The sequence below is a fragment of the Microtus ochrogaster genome (genome assembly GCF_000317375.1).
Source record: "Microtus ochrogaster isolate Prairie Vole_2 chromosome 14 unlocalized genomic scaffold, MicOch1.0 chr14_random_2, whole genome shotgun sequence".
Classification (NCBI taxonomy): Eukaryota; Metazoa; Chordata; class Mammalia; order Rodentia; family Cricetidae; genus Microtus; species Microtus ochrogaster.
In genome coordinates, this window is record NW_004949097.1 from 13,681,653 (window position 1) to 13,689,962 (window position 8,310).

Sequence of the window (8,310 nt, forward strand, 5' to 3'; positions counted from 1 at the left end):
AACTTCAGAGTGCTCTAGGGTGAGGGTGGTCATTCTGCAACAAAACTAAACTCCAGAGTGCTCTGGGGTGAAGGTGGTCATTCTGCAGCAAAACTCGGTCTGTGAGGATTTACTTGATTCCGATGACATGATCAGAACTTTTTGGAAGATTAGTTTTTCCGAAATGACTTTTGTTGTTTCTTCTGAGAAAACAGGAACTCTAGTTTCCTCTGGTCCAAGGGCAGCCATTTCTTCTTCTTTCTCCTCCCCTTCCTGCCCTCCTTCCCCCCTTTCATGCTCCCTGCTTTTTCTTGAAATATTAAATTTAAATATACTATTTTAAGATTGATACTTAAAAGCATAAAATTACATATTTATAGGGTAACGGGTGATGTTTCAAGTCTAGGATGTTTTTTAAAAATTTCTTTCAACTTTCTTTTCGCGTGTGCACATATGATATGTGTGTGCGTGTGCTGTCCCCACATGGAACTCAGGAAACAACCTTCTGGAGTTGTTCTCCCTGTCTCCCTTTATGTGGGTTCCAGGATTGAATGCAGGTCTTCAAGCTTGCTGGGTAAGTGCCCTGCCCACTGAGTTACCTCTCTGGCTCCTAGTCCAGGCTTTCTCTGCATGAATTAAGGAAGGGTTTTAACCCCAGGTGTGACATTTTCTAAAGAAGGCAAGACTGATAAAGGCTTTCCTAGCGGGTTCCCCATTTGAAGGGAGAAACCTACGTGCACAGGAATAATTTGAAAACCACAGAGTTTGGACTGGAACAGCTCTAAAATAGAATAGGCAACCAAACTAAGAAGTACCATGAGCTGGTGAGGTGGCAATGGTAGAAGCATTTCAGGGGGTGGTAGTGGTTTTGGGTGTGGTCCTATGAGGTGCAGCTCAGTGCCTCAATTTGATACGAGGACTTTAAAAGTTATTTCTAGGAAAGCAGATGAGAAACTTGATCAGGCAAGTGTAAGAGAATGAGAAGAGTGATCAGGATAGAAAGATTGGGACAAGGAAGAGGGGATCCCTTGGAAGAAAAGCAGGTCACAGGAGGCAGTCTTCTGGTAGAAGACTGGCCAGGTTTCCTATTAACATGAGGAGCGGGTCCCTTGTTTGACCCAGCTGCTCGGCTAGCTTACACCTGAAATAACCACACAGAAACTGTATTCATTAAATCACTGCTTGATCCATTAGCTCTAGTTTCTTATTGGCTAATTCTTACATCTTAATTTAACCCACTTTTATTAATCTGTGTATCACCACGTGACTGTGGCTTACCAGCAAGATTCTAACCAGCGTCCATTTCAGGCAGAAGATCCATGGTGTCTCCCACTCTGCTCTTCTTCCCAGCATTCAGTTCTGTCTCCCCCACCTACCTGGTAAGGGCACCCACCAAAGTTCTGCCCCCTCAGGCAGTTTCTGAGTGTGTGATTTAGACTTGCCAACCCCAGGCAGTTAGCAATGCTCAGCGGAGAGCTCATACGTCTGGGTTTTTGTTTCTCCTCATTTTCTCCTCCTGCAGCCTCTGGCACGCCATCCTATTCTGGATCTGCTAGTTTTACTGATATTTTAAAAGGCATTTTATTTTTATTTATGTGTATAGTGTTTGCCTGCACGTATTTATGGTGTGTGCTCTATGCTCATGCAGTACCCTCAGAGGCCAGAAGAGGGCATTGAATCTCCTGGAACTACATTTACTGGTGGTTGTGAGCTGCCATGTGGGAGCTGGGAACCAAATCTGGGGCCTCTGCAAGAGCAGCTCATGTTTTTAACTGCTGAGCCATCTCTCCAGGCCTCATTTGACCTTTATAGAGAGTTTTCTCTCTGTGGCAGATTGTGAACTCCGTCAAGCTATGAGACACATCAATGGTAATCCATATAGCATTTTGCTAACCACTAGCAGCTGACTAAACCTCAAAGGTGGAGCTTGGAGATGCTGACTCATGGATACATTTGTGAGTTTTTACATGTGCAGAAATATTTTCTGATATGAAATATTAATTTTGAATTATTTTACCTACCAGTAGCATTAATAGGAATCTAATTCTGACTGTAATATGTACATTTTACCTTATTGTTACTTTATTACTCAGATTACTTTATTGTTAGTTTAAATTTGAATGTCTCTACTGTTTTCAGATTAGAAAAAATTATGACCATTATAAAAAACTTCACACTAAAAGTGTGTTATTTGGAGCATCTCTACTATTATTTTAAACATCAGGTAATTACAGATTGGGCCGACCCACACAGCACTTATATGTCAGGCTTTGGATAGGGATAGGAAGCAGCCTCGCCTGTGGACCAGGACTGGCTTTGCCTGGTCTTTGATGCACTGCTGCTTCTGCAGGACTAGAGCAGAGTGGAACTTGGGATGGGGACAGGGGACAGTCTTACCATCTTTACAGAGTGTCTGACCACCTGGGGGATCTGCAGTGGCAATGGGAAAGAATGATGGGATGTGGCAAGGTTTACTTAGAGGAAATGACCCGTTGCTGGCGGCTGGATGTGGCTGGCACAGTAGACAAGTGTGTGAATACACAGTTGAGTGAATGATTTTATACCTTGGTTTTGCACGGCCCAGTGTGACTTCAAACTCACCCTCCAGCCGAGGATGACTTGAACTTCTGATCCACTCTCTCTACCTCTTGGTGGCATCACAGGCGAGGGCCACCCTGACTGGATTTATGTCATGCCAGGGTTGCAGCCCAGGGCTCTGTGCATGCTGAACACCCGGCCAACTGAGCTACATCTTCAGCCTGACCGCCATGCTGGGGGATAGTTCTGTGTACCTGGGATGTGGTGTGTGTATATCTAGATGCGTGTGGCGGTTTTTAAAAGTTATTTTATGTGTATGGGTGTTTTGCCTGTGTGTGTGTGTGTGTGTGTGTGTGTGTGTGTGTGTGTGTACCACATGTGTGTCTGTTACCCAGTGGGGCCTGAAGAGAACATCAGCTCCCCAGGACTTGAGTTACAGATGGTTATGAGTCACAGTTTGGGTACTGAGAATCGAACCCAGGTTCTGTGGCAGAGCAGCCAGTGCTCTTAACTGCTGAGCCATCTCTGCAGCTCTGGGGAGTTTATCTGTTAAGAGGCAAGTTAGAATTCACAGTGAATTCTTGTTTAAAAATGACTCTGGAGGGTTCTGGCATGCAACTATCATTAGGTACACACACATACACACATGCACACACACACACAGACACAGACACACAGACACACAGTCACACACACACGGAATGCGTTTTCAGGATTCTTCAGAACGTCACAAAGTTAGAGGCTGCATTTGTTTCCCGAATTTACCACAGAAGGCTTTCTTTCCGCCTTTGCTCGGTCTGAGCATCCACGCTGTCTACTGCACTTCCTATAGAATCCCAGAGGACTTGTTAGAGAGAAGACATCGAAGAGAGTCCTCTGAAAGCAGCAGGGAGTCCCTCTCCAGCTCGGTGATTTAAGATTCTATTGCTGCATCTGTTTGCTTTACTTGAAGCCAATTTGTGTTGGTCAGAGAAACCTAAGTACAGCATGGGAGGAAATGCCGCCGCAAAGGCAAAGGAAGGCTCTGGGCTAGGTCATGCGGATAATAACTGAGGAAAACAGAAGTTCCTCTGCCTCTGGGGTAAAGACAAGGTAGAAGTGCAGAGGCCAGAGGGTAGAGGTGGGAGAGATCTTGAACAGGTTGAGCTGGGTTCAAGCCTCTGCCATCATCCGAATACTGCCCAGCTTCTTCAGTGTCGGCTGTGATGGAGCTGCAGGACAGAGTGGTGCGGCCTGAGGCCGCCAGTCTCCAGGAAGCTTCTCGCCAGTGGGTGGGGGTGGGATGATGGGAGCCACACTCACTGGATGCTGATCTCCAGTGCGTGGATGAAGGCCACGTTACAGAGAGATATTTTGCTCAGCTGAATCCGTCTCTCTCCATCCTGTTATCATCCTTCGGGGGTTTTGTAGAGGGCAGATTTCTGCTGGAAAATAAGTTTTATGTTACTTGGTTTATTGATTTATTTTGGGATTCCCAGTTATTAAATGACTTCCTCTTCCTCTTTGGTCAATGTCAAGGTGAACGTGTAAGCTCGAGTCTGTCTCGTCGTTCCCCAGAGAGTCCAGCTGACGTCTGGGAGAATCCAGGGCAATGCATTGATGAAGACAATGAGGAAGCTGTTTCCCAGTGGAGAGGGCTTTGGAGAGCAGATGGGGCCAAGAGACAGAGACAGAAGGCAGACAGACACGGGGTGGAGGCTGGACAATGAATGGATTGCAGAGGAACTGATCTCAAATGGCTCATCTACGTGACCACTTGTTTCTGCTTGTGAGCTAGCAGGGATTTCACTTGTTCCAATCAAATTGGCTTCTATAATTACGTCCTCAGTCATCTGGGTGAGAGAGAGTAAAGGTTTCTTCAAAATATGGAAGGGCTCTAATAGGCAGCCAGGAGGCTGGAGGTTAGAAACTCCTTTCTTGACACCCCGCTACACCTGAAACACCAGAGCTTGAGCCACAAATGCCAGAGAGCGGAGAGGCGCTGACCTTTCAAGTTTGCGCTTTATTCAGAAAGGGATCTGTTTGAGAAGATGGTGGGTTCATAACTCTAGGCCTGGCTTTCCCTGCTATCTTTAAAGGCTGTCAATCATTCCAAAGTTTAGTGCCACCCCTCTGGTCAGGCGGGGAGTGCCATCTCTCCGAGATCCAAGGCACTGGTGCGTGTCTGCTTGCCATCACCTGTATTCTCCCTCCACCCCCTTCCTCTGCAGCTGTGTACAGTCTGCCCACGCTGGGCTCTTCATTTCTCTGCAGCTGTGCACACAGTCTGCCCACGCTGGGGTCTTCATTTCTCTGCCGCGGTGCCCACGCTGGGGTCTTCATTTCTCTGCAGCTGTGCCCACAGTCTGCCCACGCTGGGGTCTTTCATCTCTCTGGGATGGGGGCTAACAGGGCAAGGCACCCTTTCGTATATATACAGTAGTCCTTTCATAATGCAAGGCACAAATGCTACAGAATATTCTTATGCTACAGAATCTAAAGGTGTCCTGCTCTCTTCCCTGTCCCCTGCCATCTCCCATGCAGCAGTAACATGTCTGTACTATGTACACATGGGCACCTGTCATCCTAATTTACCTGATGGTCAGCATGGTCTTTTGTGTGTACAGGTGCTCCATGTGTACAGGCAAGAGTGACAGGGGTGCTGTCCCCAATTACTTTATTTATTTATTTATTTATTTATTTATTTATTTATTTATTTATTTATTTAACCTTTCTGAGACAGGGTCATGTACTGAACCTGAAGCTTGCTGATTCAGCTAGGTTGACTGGCCAGCAACCCTCCTGGAGTCTCTACCTCTAATTCCCCAGCTCCAGGATTAAAGGCTTGTCACAGTGTATCATCTTTTCTTTGAAAGTTTGTATCAATCATGACCACATCTACTCCTCATTACCGTCCTCAAACGCCCCACTGGGCCCCGCCACATCTCCCTCTCAACTTCACTCCTACTTTTATATTTATTGGCTCCCGGGGTCTAATTATGGCCGCTCAAGTGCACCTGAGTCTGGGGTCATCCACAGGGCATTGGGACCCACCAGTAGCCTTGCTCCTAAGGCAAACTCTTTTCCCCAGCAACCATCAACTGCCAAGAGCTCCTCAGTTAGGGTTGGAGTCTGTGGGAGCTGAGAATGCAGGCCATTGCCCACATTTGTCTGACGGTTGGAGCAGCTGTGGGACTAACTGGGGCATCTGGCACCTTCCGACACAGGAGGAGGTCGCCCAGCTCCTTTGAGAGTGAAGCAAACCGGTGCCGTCCTGAAAGTGGTCAGGTCATGCTAATGTGGTTCTGCTCCTTCTGTTTTAACTATGAGGTCACCTGGGGAAGAGGGGGACATAAGCAAACTGTGACTTAAGTCATCCCCCACCCCCACATAGGAAAAGAATGCTAACGGAGCTTCTGTTACCTCCCCCTCAGTTTATGTAGATATAAAAGCTGTTTGAAAAATAAATGTGGGCATTTTCGGGATCTGAATAATCCCCGAAACTCTCTCCTATACCGTTGTGTGAATTGTGTCTTCGTCCCCCCACTCCACTGCACCTCTATGCTGGTAAGAAATGATTTACATTGGGGCTGGTCCCCAACAGGGGTCCTGGGAGCCTGGGAGCCTTATCCGTGCTGGAATTTTAGTTGGCTTGCTATTGCTCAATCTTGTGTAGGTGATCATGTGGCTATGAGTTCATGTATGCAGCAGCTATGTCCACATCCCCAAGGCAGGATATCAGGGCCTTCCTCCCCATCCTCCAGCTCTGACATTGATGTGGGAGGTCCTTCTATCTATGTGCTGCTTTTACTGGACAATGAATGAAGCTGTTTTGGCCAATGGCTTAACAGAGTAAAGCTAGGCGGGAAATCCAGAGATATATAGAGTAGGCAGAGTCAGACAGTCACCATAGAACTGCTGAAGGAGAAAGGCCTGGAAACTTTCCAGTAAGCCACAGCCTCGTGGCAATACACAGATTAATAGAAATGGGTTAATTCAAGGTGTAAGAGCTAGCTAGAAATACGCCTGAGTCACTGGCTGAACAGTGTTGTAATTAATATAGCTTTCTGTGCGATCCAGGTCTGAGTGGCAGTCTCTGTTTTACATGACATTCTTTTGTCCCATCTTCCTTGGGAAGGGAGCGGGTTTGATACAAATATCCCGGCCACAGTAAGTGGTCACAGTTGTTATTCTCAGCACTTTGAACAGCGAAGCAGCTCTGCATTAGCCTACCGCAGTGAGACGTTCCTCTGACCAATCTTGGGAGCAGTGCAAATTTACAGCTACAAACAACTATTTAGAAGGTAGTTCAGCAACATTAATATCTAGAAAACCAGCATCAATATGATCTCCTTTAGGGCCTGTGACTGCCACGACCTTGGATTTTGACCATGTTTACAGTACCAGGCATGAATTCCCTCCTGTGAGTAGTCGGTCACTCCAGAAACAGCCTTGCCATCACCACACCCGTGGGTGCATCCTGCCTAACATGTTGCTTCTGTAGATATGGGGCCCGGCATTGGATAAGACTCCTGATGTCTTTTCTCTGCCAGTAGCCTCCTTAGTGCCTTCCAGCTAGCTATCAGGGAGAGTTTCCTGGCCAGTGAAAGTAAAGACTGGTTTATCTGTGTCCTGTAGGTAAAGTTTGTGGTGTCTTCAGCAACAGGTTCTTACCCTATAGTTTTGGTGGAGACCAAGAGCAATGATAATAGCTTGTATTGTTTTGGAAGTCTCTCTGACAATAGCTGTTTTACATGGTTCTAGGGATCAAACTCAGGTTCTATCTGAGTCTCCCCCAAGCCCCTAGCATAAATTTTTATTTATTTATTTTAACAGTAAGTGTGTTTTGAGGCATAAAGCTATACACATCGGAGCACACGTATGTAACAGCAAGCAGCTCGTCTAAGGATGAATAAAAAATATAAATCTTGGGGCTGGAGGGCTGGCTCAACCATTAAGAATACTTGGGGTTCTTGTAGAGGACCCTGGTTTGGAGCCCAGCATCCACCTGGCTGCTGGAAACTGTGATTCCAGTTCCAGGGCATCTGACACTTGCTTCCAGCCTCCATGGGTACCATGTACGCATGCTCAAACCCGGGAAAGAAGAATAAATGAAATCCAGGAAGGCTTTCCTGAGGCTTGTGAGGTTCAGGAACTAGAACAGGGAAAAGATAGAAAGAAGCTGAAGATATGAAGATTTCCACCCTTCCCGTTATAGAAAGTTAGCAAAGGAGACATGTTTAGTGTCTCTTCTCTGCCACGTGGCTAAGCTCAACCTCCAATCTTTTACAAGCAAGTGTCTCCTAGACAAAACAAGAAAACCCACTTTTCATGGTTTGTTCATTATTTTTACACCGGAAACATTAAAACTCTGGTTTAAACTACTTAAACACATTTGGAATTGGGATTCTTGGAAGAAACAGTCAGGATACCCACACACAGTCAGCAAAGAAGGCGAAACAGTCAGTACTGGGGAGGAAAAAGAAAAGGATGGACTAAGCTGTGAGGGATGGGAGCCTGGCTGGGCGGTGTGTTCTCCTGAGAGAGCTCATCTGGGTGGTGTGTTCTCCTGAGAGAGCTCATCTGGGCGGTGTGTTCTCCTGAGAGAGCTCATCTGGGCGGTGTGTTCTCCTGAGAGAGCTCATCTGGGCGGTGTTTTCTCCTGAGAGAGCTCATCTGGGCGGTGTTTTCTCCTGAGAGAGCTCATCTGGGCGGTGTTTTCTCCTGAGAGAGCTCATCTGGGCAGTGTGTTCTCCTGAGAGAGCTCATCTGGGCAGTGTGTTCTCCTGAGAGAGCTCATCTGGGTGGTGTGTT